The 17,447-nt window shown below is 50.0% G+C and overlaps 1 protein-coding gene across 2 annotated transcripts in view; it reads right to left on the bottom strand.

Moving 5' to 3' along the window:
- Window positions 1-17,447, bottom strand: part of MYRIP (myosin VIIA and Rab interacting protein) — a 196,616-nt gene that overhangs the window by 15,005 nt on the left and 164,164 nt on the right. The window lies entirely within an intron of this gene.

The raw sequence follows: 17,447 nt of genomic DNA, 5'->3' as shown, positions 1-17,447 counted from the left end.
AGGAGACCCCAGCTCTAGAACTCACCCTAACTTTATCTAGTCACAGGACTGCATTTGGGGAACTCAGTTTGGTCATCTGTATAATGAGAGTATTGGAAAGGAGTTTCTGTGCAGTCATCCCCGAGTGTAAGCTCACACACACCTATTTCTGACCCATCCTCCCTCGTTCTCCTCCAACATGGAGCCTGAACAGAAAAAAGTCCTCCATTTCCCAGCCTCTCTTGCAGCTAAGGGCAGTCATGTGACACAGTTCTGACCAATAATCCTGCAGGGAAAGGCTAAGGAGAGGGTTTCTAGAACAGCTTTTGTTTTCCTAACAGGTGAACAGATGCAGCTGATGCTCCCCTTCCCTACTTCTTTCTACCTTGATCACAGGTGTGCAGTTATGGCAAAGGTGAAGATTAATATCAAAATGCTGGGTAACGTGGATCAGAAAGACTGAAGCCCAGGTAGCACTAGATCAACTGAACCACCATCAGTCACTACCTGCCTCTGAACATCTTATTATAAGGAAAACAATTCCCTATTTGCTGAAGCTACTGCTGGCCAAATTTTCGGTTATTTGTGGCTGAACATATTCTTAACAGACAAAGTCACTTCAAGCTTTTACATTCAGTCATGGCTCAAAACTACGGTTGGTCCTGACCTGGGCCAAGGTCATTAATGGGGCAGAAGTCCTTCAACTACAAAGAATTATCTGCAGCTTTGAGTTCATCTGAGTGGACAGCATCAAGCAACAAGGTGGAATTCAATATTGTTGGGCAGTAATGATTTCTAGCTGTAATCAATTTTTATCCCCGCCACAGGGTATAGAAATTGGAAGTCAAATATTGCCCACAGGCATATATATATATTTTTAACCAGTAAAATGTTTCAAGAAAACCTGGAATTTTAATGCCTTTGGTACTTTCTAAGGTACCTACCTCCTTTATCCTGGCCAAAACAATGATAGCTGTGGCTTGGTTTTGCAGAGTTTGTTCCTCCCAGTAGATTCTGTTGCAGATTTTGTCTCACTGGAGGGTGTTTTTGTTGGCCCTCCCCTTTCCCCAGGAATCAGAATGTTGACGTGACATGTTAGTGGCCGAACCCACAGTTTAGAAGCTGGCCCTGGGCTTCCATGCGGAGTCACATGGTCTCACACCTGACAAGCTGTCCTAGGGTTAGGGCACACGTGCTCAGTGGGACCCTCCCCGGACTGTCGATGCCCCAGCAGCTGCTTGACTGACTCAACCAACAGGCAAGTTTCAAGGGACTTTGCTATAACCATCCCCCATCCCAAATGGGTCTGGGGAGTCAGGAGAAGGGGGTGAAGGGAAAGTGACTTAGGTCCCTAAGAATAACAGCAGTGTCCAAAGGAGCAGCCAGGGCCAACGTGTCACCTTAGGGTGACAATCTACAGAGGCTGTGCCCCATGGTCCAGGACCCGGGATCTTGATGTCGCAGATGCGAGAGGAGAATTAGGCTCCAAATGACTTTGGTATAAAGCAGTTGCCACTGTCTGCTTAAGTCTGTTTTAGAAAAGGCAATGCTGTAGGTATGAAAGAAGACTCATTACCCTTCTCTGAATGAATAAAGCCTGAATTTAGGAAGTTTGCCCCTTAGTGGGTAGAAGAGGTGCCCTTGTACATCTTTTGAAAACAAAGACATAGCACTAAGAGGTTCAGGAGAAAAAAAGCCATACCACAGCAGGATGGAAGGAAACGTGTGAACATTTATACAAATCACCAGTTAGTCCAGGGTCATCGACAAGCCCAGGTCATTAATGGAACAGACTGAAGAGGTACTTAAATCGAAAGAGTGATCTGCACCCTGGGTCTAGCTGAACATATGCTGTCAAAGCAGTAGGTTAGATGTCAGTGTTGTTTGGGAGTCCTTGTCCCATTCAGTCCAAAAATAGCCTTATTCATTCATTCACAGGAAGTGTAAGGAGAAGCCAACTATTGCCCAGAGGCACGTTCTTCCAATGAGGACTCCACCTGAGACAGGCGCATCCCGGTTGCCTCCAGGTCCTCCCATTCATCCTGCGCCCTTTACTGGGGGCCCATGGCATGTAGGCTCTGTTCTAGGTGCTGGGGTGAGCAGCGGACACTGGATAAAGTCCCTGCCCTCATGACCTGCCTTTAGCCCCGCCCTCGCCTCCTGACGAAGTGACACACTTTCCGGGCCTGTAAAGCCCTCTGCATCTGCCATTGAGTCCAGCCAGGTGTCCCGTGTAGCAGGTCTGCAGGGACGCCACAGCCTCACCGGGAGGTCCGTGGCCTGGAAAATAATCCTGTGGGGACTGGACAGGCTCCCCTTTTTTGGCGGTGCTCCCGGCTCGCTCTCTACTGGGAAGCACACGCAGGAATCCACCAGCACCTGCAGGGAACCAAGTGTTTCTCTCTGCGGCACAGGAGTGGGTGGTCTGCTCAGACCTGGCGGTGGGACCGGAAGTAAACACCACTGGGACTTCGTTCAAGGCTTGGCAGGAGCAGGGCACCCGGCCTCCCTGTCCCTCCCTGACCCCCTGGCCCAGTACCAGAGCTGAGAAGATCTGTGATGGAGCAAGCACGGCATGTTACATAAACATCCTGTTCCTCTCCCAGTCCAGATTTAAAAGTGGAAAGCTGAGCTTCCACAGTCATGCTAACTAGAGCTACACGTAGCACCGGACAGGGTTTTGTGCAGCTAAAATGCTGGTATGGACTCAGTGTGCTGGCAGAGAGCCCCGTGTGGGGGAGAAATGAGGAGCTAAGGGTGCTTTCTGCTTTACTGCTCACGGCCCTGCAGACACGAGCTGAACGGCACACAAAGGCAGGTTCTGGGAGCCGGAGTGAGCTTTCTATCCCAGTAGCTGACACTGCTCCAGGTAGTCATTGTAAGAGGAATCAGATGTGACAATTCCATGGCATCGAATAAGGGAGAGGTGAAGTGGGGAAAATCAGCTGACGGAGCAGGGCCACTGCAGACCGGGAAGGTTGACCAAAGACATTCATGGCCTAGGGCCCCACAGACAATGCACTGAAAATGGCAGTGAGCCCCTGAGAAACCAAACTCAACCTTCTAGTGATCAAAGACATACAAACTAAACAACCAATTTTATTAAGTGCCAGGTGGATGTGCAATTCCCTTTCAAGACGCCGTGGAACCAGTGTGACTTCCTGCCGGGGGCGGGGTGGGGTTTGCTGGGATGCACCCACACTCCTCCATCTCCCCACCACTGACAGCCACTCCTGAGCGCCTGACTGTCCACTTGCAGGGTTCCGTCCATGTCCCAGCCCCATGTGGAACCTCCAATCCACCACATCAACATCACAGCCACGGGCTGGAATCAACAGTCCACCACTCAGGGTACAGGTGATAAGAAACACGCCAGGGCCTCCTCTCAGCCTAAGGTGGGGTGTCCTCCATCACTCATCAGCGAGGCAGTGGACAAGCGTCTGCCTTAAGAGAGACTCACGCCTCCTGTTCGACTACAGCCAACAACAGGACCGAGGCAGACCTCTCGGAAGGCCAGGTACCACCCGGCAGTGGGGACCGGTCACGGTGGCCATGTCAGTGGAGCCAAGAACGAAGAGCAGGTCAGGACCCAAGTCATAAATCCAAGCTGCGTTCATTTGTTTCTTTCTAGGACTGCAGTGCAGAGCAGACTTCTCTGTGTTGTGTGTCTTACTCGGCAGTTTTAGCTTAGCAATCTCCCACCCTGTCCCCAGAGGCTTCCTTTTCATGGCAAACAAGTTTCGAGAAACAAATTCTCCCCCCATTTACACACTGCCTTAGAGACTGTTTTCCAAAGACATGCAGAACACAGGGTGTTGCAGGTGGGTGGGGCGGGGGGAGATTCTGAGTCTGCAGAATTCTAAAGAAGAAAATAGCTTCCCTACGCTGTGCTTCACATCCTGTGACTATCTTGTCAATAACATTGCAGTAACTATGCAAGGTTGCCAGGTGAGTACCGGAAATACCAGGTACCACTTCGTCAAGTAAATGACCGTCTACCTGCCGGGCTGCACCCCTAAGACTACCACGAAATATTGGCTGGAAACTGTGTTGAAAAAATGTAATTTAATTAAAAGAAGAAGAAAATAGTTTCATCCTACACTCCAGACAGGCCTGCTTGTTAGCAATCCTTGCCAGTTCTCGTGAGGTTTCCCTGCATCGTTCATCCATCCCAAAGCTTCGAGTCTGGCAAAGAAATGCAAATGCACTTGGAGCTGGGCTCAGCGGGAGTGTTCCTCACCCAGTGGCTCAGGCTCGTGACCACGTGGGCAGCAGGGGCTCCTGTGGGGCCCAGACAGGAAGGGAACACTCTGAAACGGCAGAAGGCTCCTTCCAGCCCCAGCCGTACCCAGGCAAGTGCACGCAGGCGCGTCTGTCTGTCTCAGCTGCACCAAACAGGTCAGGTGTCTGGCTGTGAGTGATGAACCGGGGCTTCGACAGAGACCTGGGGCATCTATTTATACCACTTGACATTAGGGTCGATATGATACAATCTCATGCAGTGTGGGGAGGCAGCTTTGGGGACCAAATGATGTGGGCAGGTATGGGGGAGAAGGAGGATGTTCCTAGCTCCACCCGGGGAACTGTTCTCACACCCACAACAAGGGCAAAGAGGCTGCATCGGCAGAGCTGGCGGGACACAAACTCCAGGTTGTTTCGTGAGACACAGATGCCCTCACTATCCCGAGGGGCTGCTGGGCCCGTCCGTGACCTCCAGGGAGGGCAGTGCAAGGGAGCTGCCTTCTGCAGGGCCTGGCAAAGGGCCTCCTGACCGTTGGGGGCCTCAGCAGGTACGAAGCCCTGGGCCCACCATTTCCTTGGGGCTCATACAAATGCTTTAATTTCTTTTAAATTTGGAAGAAAACAATGAACTCTTAGGTCCCAGGAGCAAGTTTTAATACATAATATTAGTTTATTAATCACGATACCCACACGGTCGTAAAGTATGATTTTAAATGTTTTTAATAGTGGGGAGGGGCCCAAGGAAATGCATGTTCTTGGGCCCTAGAAAAGGCATAAATGCATCCTGGTCTTGTTGATCCGGGGCCCCTCTGTGAGAAGGCATTGGGGTGGGGCCCGGGTCCTAGGGTGGGCCTGGGCAGCAGCAGCCTCATGGGCCTTGTCCCCCAGGGCTACCAAGGCCCCCTGGACGTCAGTGAGGGCCCTGAGCAGGCCCCTGTGAGAACGCTGCCCATGACCACGTGAGACGACCTTCCCCTAGACCTCCCCAGACCATGGAGGAAACGACGGCGGGGGCGGGGGGTGCTGGGTGTCTGGTCTCGTGGTTTCCTACTGGGGACTGAGGCTTGTAGGACCTCCTCGTTTGCATGCAGCAGAGCACGAGCCTTGGGAAATTCAGGTCACACTGTCTGTGCGACTCTGGGAAAACAACTTAACCTCTCTGAGCCTCAGCTGTGAAAGGGAGATAACATCATGTAGCTCAGGGAATGTTTGAGAAGACCAGACTAGACAGCATGTGCACGTGTCTGCGTAATGTCTCCGTCCAGAGCGGTCCCCAGACTCCGCCTCCGCACCGACTGGAGGTGGGGCCCCTGCTGGTGCCGGCCTGGTGGCCCAGACCCCTTTCACCGTCGCTGTGCTCTTGAAACAGCTTCACCTCTCAGCTGCCTGGGGGTTTGCCGAATGCGTTTTACCGTTCTTTAGCAAAAAAGTTAAACTTGCTGTTCTCCGTTTCCCAGTTTTTTCCTCCTGCCAAGGAAGAATATTTTAAAGAGAAAAGGGCCCCTGTGCTCTAATCTTGGCTGCCTCCACCACACCTTCCCCAAAAAGGGATTTCAGTTTCACAAAAGGGGAACCTAACAGCGGGATCCAGAATGGTCTCTGCGGAGACAGGACCGTAGACCACCTGACGCTGCCACCGAGGAAGTCACACACACACACACTCACACACTCACACACACGCACACGCAGCACCCTCCATTCCCCTTTCACTGGGGGCAGACTGAACCGTGTGTGTGCGAACTCACAATGACGACAGAGCTTGCCATTGCCTGGCCGGGGAGCGGAACAAATGCGGCCCTCCCACATCACCTACGACCTCCCATCGTCATTAACTCAAGTCTTCAGGGAGCGTCTAGTCTCTGCCAGGCACTGCACGGGGCCCGGAAGGGGACGCAGAAGTGAACAAACCACGGTCCCTGTCCTCAGAGAGCGGGAGGGGACAGGGACAGGAAGACCACCAGCGGGGCGCAGAAGACACGTCCTGCCCTGCCCAGAGCAACAGGCTGTGGACCCGAGAAGGGAACAAGCAGCCCTGCAGCCTGTGACCTGGGCTTAGACTGGAAGGATGGGAAAGGTGCTGAGAGACAGAGATGTCGCGGAAGGGTACGTGTGACTGAGAACACAAGGACACAGGCCCGGGCAGTGTGACGGCGTGGTGTGCAGGGGGAATGCACTGCAGCCAGGGTGTGCAGAGGATGACAAATGGGAAAAGGGAGCAGGGAGGGGCCGGCCATTACAGTGTCCTGAATGCCAAGGTCAGGACTCTGAGTTTTGTCCCACTGGCCATTAGGCGCAACTGCAGGTCCTCGTAGGCCTTGTTATTAACAGCGGCCATTTACTGAACACTGACTGCGGGCTGGGCTCTGGGATACTTGCTTGGTTTGCCTCGCCGCATTTAGCCCTCCTACCTGCCCTGGGATACAGGTAGCACGCTCACTCTGTCCTCCAGGTGGGGAACGGAAGCCTGGAGAGGTGATGGGGTTTGCCCTGAGGAGCCGGGATTTGCACCCAGGTCTGCCCGATCCCAAAGCTCAGGTTCTCTGCAGCTCTCCCCAGCTGCTCTGCCTGTCACAGGAGGGTCAGGGTCAGGGTCAGGGTCAGGGTCAGGGTCAGGGCTGGGAGAATCAGAGGAAGAGAAAAGCACAGAAAGCCATTCCTGCAGCTTGAATCAGAGGACCCAGGGGTCCCAGGTGGGGCGGCTGCAGTGGGAAGGGAAGGATGAGAGGCCGCCAGTTCTGGGGTGGACTGAGGATGGGGGGGCGGGAGGGGGAAGCCGGGGAGGTGGCAGGTGCTGGCCGCTGGGCTTCCCAGCTGAGTGACTTGGAAGACACCGACCCCGTTCAAGGAGACTTAAATGCCAGGAGAGAAAGAAAGATGTTCATTAGGCTTCTGAAATAGGGAAAAACATAATACTTCAAAGTTCCTTTCTCACAACCCAAGAGACTGTTTACCAAATGTCAAAATAGGGTAGCCTCAAGTCATTTGTTCAGTCGCTGTCGAATCTATTATTTTAAAAAAGATTTTATTTATTTATTTTTAGAGAGAGGGGAAAGGAGGGAGAAAGAAGGAGAGAAACATCAGTGTGTGGTTGCCTCTCACATGCCCCACACTGGGGACCCAGCCCGCAACCCAGGCATGTGCCCCTACTGGGAATGGAACCAGTGGCCCTCTGGTTCACAGGCTGGCATTCAATCCCCTGAGTCACACCAGCCAGAGCTGAACCCACTATTTTTTTATGTCAAGTTTCCTGAGTGGGTTTGGGGGTGGGGCACAACCTTCACAGTGGGCTGTAGTAAAAATGAGAAAAGGTGGCCCCCCCAGTCTTCATTTCAGCCTGGAGATAAACGAATGACCTTGAGAAGGCTGGTAGGGTGGACATTTCTAGTAACAGGAAGATCTTTAACATGTTGAGCCCCAGCTGGTGTGGCTCAGATGGCTGGGCATTGTCCCACAAACCAAAAGGTTGCCAGTTCGATTCCGGGTCAGGGCACATGCCTGGGTTGCAGGTTCGGTCCCCAGTTGGGGACCTAACTGGACACCTACTGAAGGCACCCCACTGGTATTTTGATCCCTCTCTTTCTCCTTCCTTTCCCCTCCTTCTAAAGTCAAAATTAAAAATAAGTAAATAAATAAAAAAGAACGTGAACAACACAAAGGGCTGGCTCTCCCGGAGGAATTCCAGGCAGAGAATTGCAGCAGTTCAGGTCGCACGTGGTACGAAGGGGCCACAGCTTCTCCCTGCAGAACGCTGCCCCTGGGAGCTGTCAGGGGACGAGCAGGGAGAGAAGGAAGCCAGCTCAGAGCTCCTGCGGCTCCGTCCTGTGCCGAGCGTGACTCCAGGCTGTTCGGAATTTCATCTGGCCCTCAGGCCAACCACACCGGGTTGAGGGTGTAACCCCCTCTTTAAGGGAGGAAGACACTGTGACTCACGGAAGAGGACACACAGCTGGGGTCTGAGCCCAGAAGGTTTGGTCTCCAAAGTCCACGCTCCTTCCCACCCCCCAGTGCATAATTCCCGGGATCTAGTGGACTGTGGAAAGTGATGATGGAATAGAATTGAACAGAATCATCAGATCAGAGAACAACAGATCAGCAAGAGAAAGGCCCAATGTGGGGAGCCCCCAGGTGGCTCAGACATCGGTCAGAATGAGGTCGCTGATATGACACGCCAACAACCAAGCCACACAATAGAGCTGGAGTGACAAGCCTGTGTTCCCAGCCACACGGAGCCTGCCTGGGCTGGGGCCGCAAGCACAACCAGAGTGAGGAAGGATGGGGTCTCCGAGGGCACCCACGCTCAGTGGGACCCAGAGTCCCCAGGCAGCTGCCTGTGACTTTTCTGTCCCACGCTGCAGGTGTGGTCTCGGTGTCAGGTAAAGCTTCTCTCCAACTCAGAGTAAGCGAGGGAATTCGTCCAAAGGCCCTCATTTCATGTATTTTTTTCCTTTTCAAAGGTAAGAAAAGAAACCCCATATGTCCTCCTAAATAGCTGACAGAAATCTGCTAGAGAAATTCGGCGGAAACATGTCTCGGGGCTCAGGAAACATAAGGCGCCCCAGCGGTGCCTCCACAACCCGTCAAAACACGTTCTCCACCGACAGACTCACGTCCCCGCAGAGCGGCTTGACGCAGGAGCTCGGCACAGAACCGTGGAAAGAAATTGGAGCACAAACCTAATAAATTAGCATCCGTAATAACCTGAAACCAAGCACAACCCGGCTTAGACAACGGGCCTCTAGGAGTAGTTTCTTAACACACTTAGGTTTTGATGGGCGAGCCATTTATGAAAGAAATGAGATTTTAAAAATGATGATTATAGAAATGGATTTTTAAAGCATGTTATTTGCAGTTTAGTCCCCGAATTAGATCCACTGGTCTGTGTGTTTTCCGGAGGTCATTTTCCTGCTCTCCCTGGGTGGAGTCCCTGTTGTTTCATGTGGGTCCCCTGCCCAAGGCCACCAAGGACCTGGGGAGGGTGAGAGAGGAGGGCCATGCTGGGGGCCGTGACCTTTGACCGAACCTTCCCTGGCAGGTGGAGAGCAGGCAGACTTCCCTTCCCGTCTGAGGGACCACAACACCTTGTGGTCGTCCGTACTTTTTGCTTTTGTATATTGGCTATTCCTCAGGGGGCAGAAAAATGGTCCCTGATACCTACTGGAAACCAGGGCCCACACTCAGCTCTGAAGTCTGACGAGACATGAAGCCACCTTCCCCACTGACTGGGAAAGGAGGTGGCATGTGGCAGCCGGGGGGACTTGTGAGGTCCCCCTCGTCACTCCTCTGCTGCAACCTTGCCAGGTGCTTTACTCTTTGGCTGGCCTGCGAGGCCCACGTGGCCCCGCCTCTCTGACCTCCACCCTCCGTCATGGCCCCATCACGCTCCCCTTGGGCACCCTGCCGCAGCCACCCTGGATCTTCAACCTGTTCCCCGAAGCTGTCAAGGTCATTTTCACCATAAGGCCTTGCATGCACTCCTCTGTCAAGGTCATTTTCACTGTAAGGCCCTGCATGCACTCCTCTGTCTGATGAGCTTGGCCTTTGGATTTTTGCCTGACTTTTTCCTTCTTGTCCTGCAGGTCTCAGTCTGCAGGATGCTTGGTCAGAAAGGGCCAGACCATCCAGGACTCAGCCTCCACCACCGTCCTGCTTAACCTTCTTAGCACTTGTCACCCCCCAACACCTTCCCTGGACGTGTGCACACACCATCTGCTGTCTCCTCTGACAGACGGTGCGTTCCAAGAGAGAGGGAACTTCCCCCTCTTATTCTGACAGCATTGCAGCTCTTGGTCCAACAGTTATTTGTTGCCTGGATGCTGAATGGACAGGGATTCAAACTCCCAAGGGAGTGGGGCATGTCCTTCTTCACTGTGTCCCATAAGTGTCACTGGGCCCAAAGATCTCTTGGTTTCTTCGCTGGAGTGAAAATTAAGGACTTACCCACTCACCGTTTTCCCCTCTCTGAAGGAACATTTGTTCCAACACCATTTATTAGGAAGTGATCTGGTTACAACCAGAGGTAAGCAGTGGGTAGGAATCATAAGAGTCCAAGTGAGTCCAATTTTTGTATGTTCTGGACTATACTCTGGACTATTTCATTGCATCTATCACCAATATTCACAAATCTAATTATTGCACCTTTAAAATGTAATGTACTATCTTAATAGATAGGTCTTCTTCACTCCTCTTTTATTTTTTCTAAACGTTTCTAAGTTATTCTTGATTTTATTCTACCAGATGATTTAAAAAAATCCTTTTGGAAAATTAAAATATATCTGGTTTGGACTTTTATTTGAATTCCCTTAAACCCCTACCTTAATTTTGGAAGAATTTATCTTTCCACTATCTTTGCCACCAGCAAACTGCTAGATGTCTCGGAGGTTGGCAGTTCTCTTGTTAAGTTTTAATTTCACATTCTTTGCTGCTGTTATGGATGGAATGAGTTTCTACTTTATCCCTCCACCTCCCCCAATCTGGTTGGAGATCCATCTGCATATACAGTTGATGGTACATTAATGGGTAAACTAGAAAGTCCCGGTGTGGGGTCCAGCGTAAATCCCAGGACCACTTCGGCTGTGCTGTGCAATTATGCTGAATGATGTGGACTTATGAGCAGACCTGCTACTAATAGACCTTTTCTCAAACAGACTGAATTTTTATTTTACCCTTATTTGCAAGGCTGCGGAGTTCTCTGATGGACGCTGTATCTCAGGTAAACGTGTGTGAGCGCCGACTCTGCCCAGGTCCTCTGCCCAGGCCTGGGGACCCTTCCGATCCCTCCACATTATTCTCTCTTCCATTCTGTGCAATAGCTATTCAAACTCTCTCCCTTGTCCTGAAACCCCGATTCCATCACCCCCTCACGTTCTGAAGACAAACCTGCCTTCTAGTCAGAGAGCCAGAGAGGAGGAAAGAGCATAGAACACAAAAAAAACCCTCTTTCACCCTCTGACATCACCTCTACCCACTTACGGGTACCTGGACCAATCTGTCTTTGCTGTTCCAGTGACTAGGTCCCACCCATTTTCTGGAACTCACCCCCTCCACTTCCTCAAGGGTCCCTTGTTGGACAGTTAGGTTGTTTAGGTCTTTTCCTATAATACGGATACAATGTGTAATGAACTGCGTTGTGATACCCCAGGCGGCTTGTCCACGGCTACCCCTTAGGACAAATGAATGAACATACAAATGCTGAAACAAAGGCTGTGCTCATGTTGATGGCTTTGAGTCCCCAAGCTGGTTGTTCAGGAGTGAGCTGTTTAAGTTCCCTGGATTTGTGCAAACTCCAGTTTTCCTCTTGTTACTAATTTCTAGTTTCATACTGTAGCGGTAGGAAAAGACACTGGGCATGATGTCCGTCTTCTTCAACGTGTGAAGGCCTATTCCGTGACCGAGCATATGACCCATCTTGGAGAATGTTTTGTGCGTGTTGCAGAAGAAGGTATCAGTGTATCCTGCTGTAGTCCCATGCCCTGTCCTGGCTGTGTCGGTGAGGGTCATCTGCCGCACCGTTCAAGTGCAGCACTCCCCTAGTGCTTTTCCGTCTGGATGGGCTATTGAAAGTGCTGACGTCCCTACTATTATTGTATCGCTCTCCAGTTCTCCCTTTAGTCTGTGAGCGTTTGCTGAATATGTTTAGGTGCTCTGTTGTTCGATGTATATGTTTATGATTGTTATAGCCTCTTGACGAAGGACCCCTTTATCAGTATATAATCACTGTCTTGCTCAGCTTTTGAGTTAAAGTCTGTTTTGTCTGACACAAGTATAGTTCCCATGATCTCTTTTAATTTTCACTTGTGTGGTGTATCTTTTTCTGTCCCTTCGCTTTGGGTCTATGTGTGTCCTTAAAGCTGAAACAGATCTCTTGTAGACACACAGTGGGTCTTCTTCTTCTTTTGTAAAGTTTTTACATCCTTATTTTTATTTTTTAGAGAGGAAGGTAGGGAGACGAACATCGATGCAAGAGAAAAACATCAACTGACTGACTCCCACTCATGCCCCAACTGGTGATCGAACCTGCAACCCAGGCCTGTGCCCTGACCAGGAATCGAACCGGTGACCCTTCACTCTGCAGGATGAGGCCCAATGGACTGAGCCACATCAGTCAGGGCTTCTGCTTCTTCTCTTTAAATCTATTCAGCTACTCTATATCTTCTGATTGGAGAATTTAATCCATTTATATTTAGAGTGATTATTGATGGACAGGACTTTATAATGCCATCTTTTCATTGTTTTTCTGGCTGTTTTGTTGTTCTCTTATTCTTTTCTTCCTCTTGTGTGGTCTTCCCAAGTTGACGACTTCCCATTTTTCCACCATCGGTGGTTTGCTAGAACTTCTCCGCTGGACTCCTGGACGTCCACCAAGGCTCCCTTGTCCCTGGGTAATTGTGTTACTTAGTCTTCTCCGGGGGCTCCCGGACCATGGCCAAGAGGAGCTGGAGTTGGTTCACAGGCCACTTCAGGGTCCAGAGTCACGGCCGGGGTCTGTACACCCATGATCTGATGCATGGGTGGGCGAGACCCCTCCAGGGAGCATCCACATAAAAATCGCTGTCGTTCTTTACACTTTCACGGAGAGAAGGGTCACGGCTTTCATTGAAAACCTAAAGAGGCCTGCAGCCCTCAAAAGGCTCATAGCTACTACTGTTGAGTTTTTAATCTTTGTTGTTTTTTTGTGTGTGTGTTTGTTTTTGTCAGAAATGGTTGCTTAACTTTATCAGCTGTTGTTTGGAATTAATTCTTCATTGGACATTTATGAATTTCCTACTTTATGTCAAATACCAATTTAGGAACTTAACGACAGAACCATGTTTTCCCCCTTTTACTTGTAAATATAATGGAAAATATTAATTTTCTAAAAATTGACATTATTACATTCCTAGACTAAATCCTACCTGGCCATTGTAAATTATTATTTTACTATATAGTTGGGAACAATTTGCTAGCGCATTGAGAATATTTGAATGTTTATTAACCAGTGAATGAGTATGTAAATTTTTGGTGATGAATTTTGCATCCAATTCAGACCAAGGTTTTAAAGAAATAAAATAAATTTGAATGCTTTCATAATTTTTTTAATGCTAAAGAACAATTTAAATAGTATGGGAGTGATTAGTACCATAAACACTTGATAGATTTTACTGGCAGAGACTCTGAGTCTAGCCTCTTTCTGAGGAACAATTCTCTAACTACTTTGCCAATTTCTTCCATGGTCTGTTCAGGTTTTATAACACTTCCAGAGCCAGATTTGCTCCTTTACTTCTTTGTAAATAGTATTTTAAAAAAGATTAGCAATATCAAATTACTCACCTATAATTTTTTAAAATCTTAAAGCTACACATAGGTCTTATTTTTCCAACATATGCACATGCTATTTTAATTAACAAAGCACATATTTATGTAAAAGCATTTACATTCACAACTCTTTGTCATGTATTTATTTGATCAATAGTAAAATATTATGATGTTCAAGGTGTTTTTTGATATTTACAATGAGATCTCATTCAGGAAAAACTCTCTAGGGCTTCACTGTATTGCTTTGAGATAGAAAGTCTTAATCAGAATTATCTATTTCCTTGAGAGTTTTCAAAGTATAATATGTATTAAATTTTCCCAAGGACCATTTTGGCATCCTTTGAGATCGTGACGTGCTTTTAAAAAATAGTACATACTAAATGAAGTTTCCTGCTATTAACTTTATTTTTGCATTTTGAGAATAAGTATATTATTTACGGCTTGTGATTCTCTTAATATTGCAAAATTTAGTTTGCTAGCATTTTATTTGAGATTTTGGTACATGTGTTTGTAGTTGAGATCTTCCTTCCTTTCTTTCCTTCCTTCCTTCCTTCCTTCCTTCCTTCCTTCCTTCCTTCCTTCCTTCCTCCCTCCCTCCCTTCCTTCCTTCCTTCCTTTCTTAATTCCTCTCTTTCATTTTTCTATTTTCTCCGCCCAGACTGTGTTTCAAGAGCACAGCCTGCACATTCTGCAGACCTTCAGACATACAGTATCTTTTTTGTCTTCTCTCCCCTATTACCTCCCTCGATCCCCTCTCCTTAGGGGTCTTACTTTTGGGCTTTAGTGGGGTCAGAGCTCTCACCTGAAGCCTTGTTTTCTAGACCTTTCTCCTTACAACTTTCTAGAGCTACTCTGCCTTTCTCTCCTCAAACCCCGCCTGTCCAATACCCCACGCTACCGCTCTGGGTGACACAACATCAGTTTCTCCTGACCCTTCAGTTGGCACCTGCAGTTTACAGAGGCTTTATGGAAGCTTTGCATTGGAGTTCTGGCCAGCCTTTCTCTGGTGCTCAGTTCATCTTTGGCCTAGAGAAGCAGGTGCTCTGCTGAAGCTGCAGTGATCCAGGAGAGAACCTGGAACTCCGTCTTCCCAGACCGGCAGGCCCTCCCCCGCCTCTCTGCACACAGGACACAGCTATGGAAATGAGGGAGACCAATGACCACGGGAAATGAGCCCCCCACCTGTCCCAGCGCTGTGCATAAGAGCTGCAGCTCTACATGGACAGCTAGCGCTTGTCTTTGTCCTGGGCAACCACAGTTACACAGAGTCAGGAAAGGGATGTCACTTCTGCCACAGGCATACGGCTGTGGCATCAGTGGAGCTCCTACCACACAAGTGAGCACCTGACACCACGTTCGCTCCAGCACCAACCGAAGGTGCAGACACACTTCTGAAACACAGGGCTGCCTGGATGGAGGACGGTGCCGCTGCCCGTGGATGGCGAGTTACTTTACAAGGGTGGGACACACGTAGACGATACTTGACTTTATGGTGACCCTGTGCTGTCAGCAAACGGTTGTTCACAACACAGGAAACTTCAGAAACCCAAGGCTCTGGGTTTGCTCGGACAACAGTGGACAAACCTGTCACCCTGACCGCCAACCGGGACTGCGTTTTCCCGAGACCTGGGGTCAGGAGACGGGGAGCAGCTGTGAGCAGAGGCCCACAGACGTCTCTTAGGTCAGAGAAGTCTCAGTACTTGGGTGAGAATTAATCCATGAAACTACGAACATGAGAGATGACAGCTGGCCTGTGTGTGACTCCCTTGTGGAAAAAAAATAAAGCACAGTGACTCAGCTACTTGTGATAATAATTAGTAAACAAGGACACCTTACATAAAAATGCCTTCAGGACACTGGATGCACAAGTTGGGCCATAATGCAAGCATTTGCTAATTCGAGTCTTCAACACACTCCTGTTCCCAAAGCCTGACCCAGAGGCCATCATCTGTCCTGTAAACAGTGTTGCAAGTGATTCTCAGGCCAGGAAACGAAATCCGATTTCACCCATTATTCTTAGAAACCAGAAGGGACATTTCTGACCCAACTAACAGTGATGACCTGGCCTGGGTCCTAGGGATCAATTAAAAAACAAGGCAGACGTGGGCACGTGGAGATGCTGGGAGCAAGTTCCGGGACTTGCTAGAGCAAGGGCAGCTCTAGCTGCCAAGTGGGGAAGTGACTGGAGAGGCCCAGAAGAGCGTGGAGGGGCAGGGAGAAGAGTTCGGAGGCGGCGTTCAGTCAGCGGGCGGGGAAGGACTGGCTAGTTCTAGGGCAGTGAGCTAAGACATTGAGCCAAGTCCACAGACAAAGCTTGTAAATTGCATGGTTGTGTTTCAAACTCAGTCTAATCCTGAAGCCTACCTCTATGCCCTTTGGCTTCTAAACAATATTCAGTAAAACCTGAATTCCTGTTTTCCCTTCAGCAGAGTAGCCCATGACTGATGGAGAAAAACAGATTAATTATCTTTTCTATTTGCTCCATGGATTCTCACATCCAACAAAATGATACCTGGCTCATATTTAATTCACTGATTCCTGGGAAGCTGGGGGAAAGACTTCAACTTTGAGAAACTGACCCTTTGGAGGGTTTGAATAAGAGCAACTCTCCTAATTTCTAACTCTGCGAGGCGACCGGTGGGGTATGGGGGGCTTGAGTAAGCGGCCAGGACCTTTCCCCTGTGGCCCCTCCACTCCCTGTTCTGCCCAGGAGAACACAGCACAGATCAGGTGGGAGGCTGTGCCTCCAGAGGGTGGGGCTGAGGCAGACGAGGGCTGGGAGTGCCTGACTCAGGCCTGCCACTGGCGTGGCGTGCGCTCTGGAGCCTTGGGAATACCAAGCCAGCAGGACGCAGAGCCGTTGTAAGAAATAAGGGATATTCTTCAGTGAGCGTGTGGCCCTCGGCTCCAGCAGACAAATGGGACTGTAACCAGGCATCACTTAAAGTCACAGGGAGGGTCAGAGCCCATAACCAGCGAGGAAGCAGTGGGTTGGAGTCCATACCCCAGGGAGGAGCTGCCCGAGAAGGCTGAGCTCTGCTCTCCAAGCCATAGACACGCCCGGGGAGAGATGCGTGTGCCGCCCACAGGCAGAGGGCCCTGCCGGCCCAACGGCTCTGGGGGGTGGGGTGGGGATGAGTGGAAGGCAGAGTCTGAGATACTGAAGGACAGGGGCTCAGCCATGGAGGACGGTCCCCACTTCTCTCTGGGCCCGCTCTTGACCACCTGTGGTCATTCCGAGGCTGGCTTGGCTACTCCCTAGTACCCTAACTTGGCTGTTAAGCGGATGAAGGGGGCTTGTTCATGCATGCATGTGGGTTACCAGTAACTTGCTGGCTTACATAGCATTGTCTCAAAACAAGATCAAACTGATCACAAGTGCAAAGAAATCTAGATATTTCCAAACAAGAGCTTATCTGGGTTACAGAAGAGACAGCTTGTTGTAAAGGAAGGAGCTGAGGTTTGGGACCACGTGGCTTTGTGGGGCAGCCCCAGCTCTGACACCCCTGAGCTGTGGGCCTGGGGTAAGTTTCTTACTGATTAACCTCAGTTGCCTCATTTGCAAAAGGAGCTGTATCTACATCAAAGACATTTTATTAAATGAACTAAGCAATACACACAATGCACAAGGCACAGGTGAGACAATCAACGAGTGTCAGCTTCTTCCCCCTCCAATGGAGGCATCAGGGACACCCCCACACTACGGTGGCCAAGGACAGCACAGGCGTGTTTGGAGAAGCTGTCAAGGGAACCCAGGCACAGGCTGGAGGATGGGGCAGGGCACTGACTGGAGGTGGGGAGACCGGGACCCTTTTCTTCAAGCAGCTGGGCCTCACCTCTGTGGTTTTCCAGCAATGCCACTTGGAACTCAGGGGCTGGTGACTGGGGCGGGGAGAGTAGGAAGAGGGTGGGGCTGAGGCTCAGTGTCCGGGGCT

Source organism: Artibeus jamaicensis, unplaced genomic scaffold, assembly GCF_021234435.1.
Source record: "Artibeus jamaicensis isolate MK-2021 breed Jamaican fruit bat unplaced genomic scaffold, CSHL_Jam_final contig_519, whole genome shotgun sequence".
NCBI classification, from domain to species: domain Eukaryota; kingdom Metazoa; phylum Chordata; class Mammalia; order Chiroptera; family Phyllostomidae; genus Artibeus; species Artibeus jamaicensis.
This window is presented reverse-complemented; position numbering and strand designations above follow the sequence as displayed.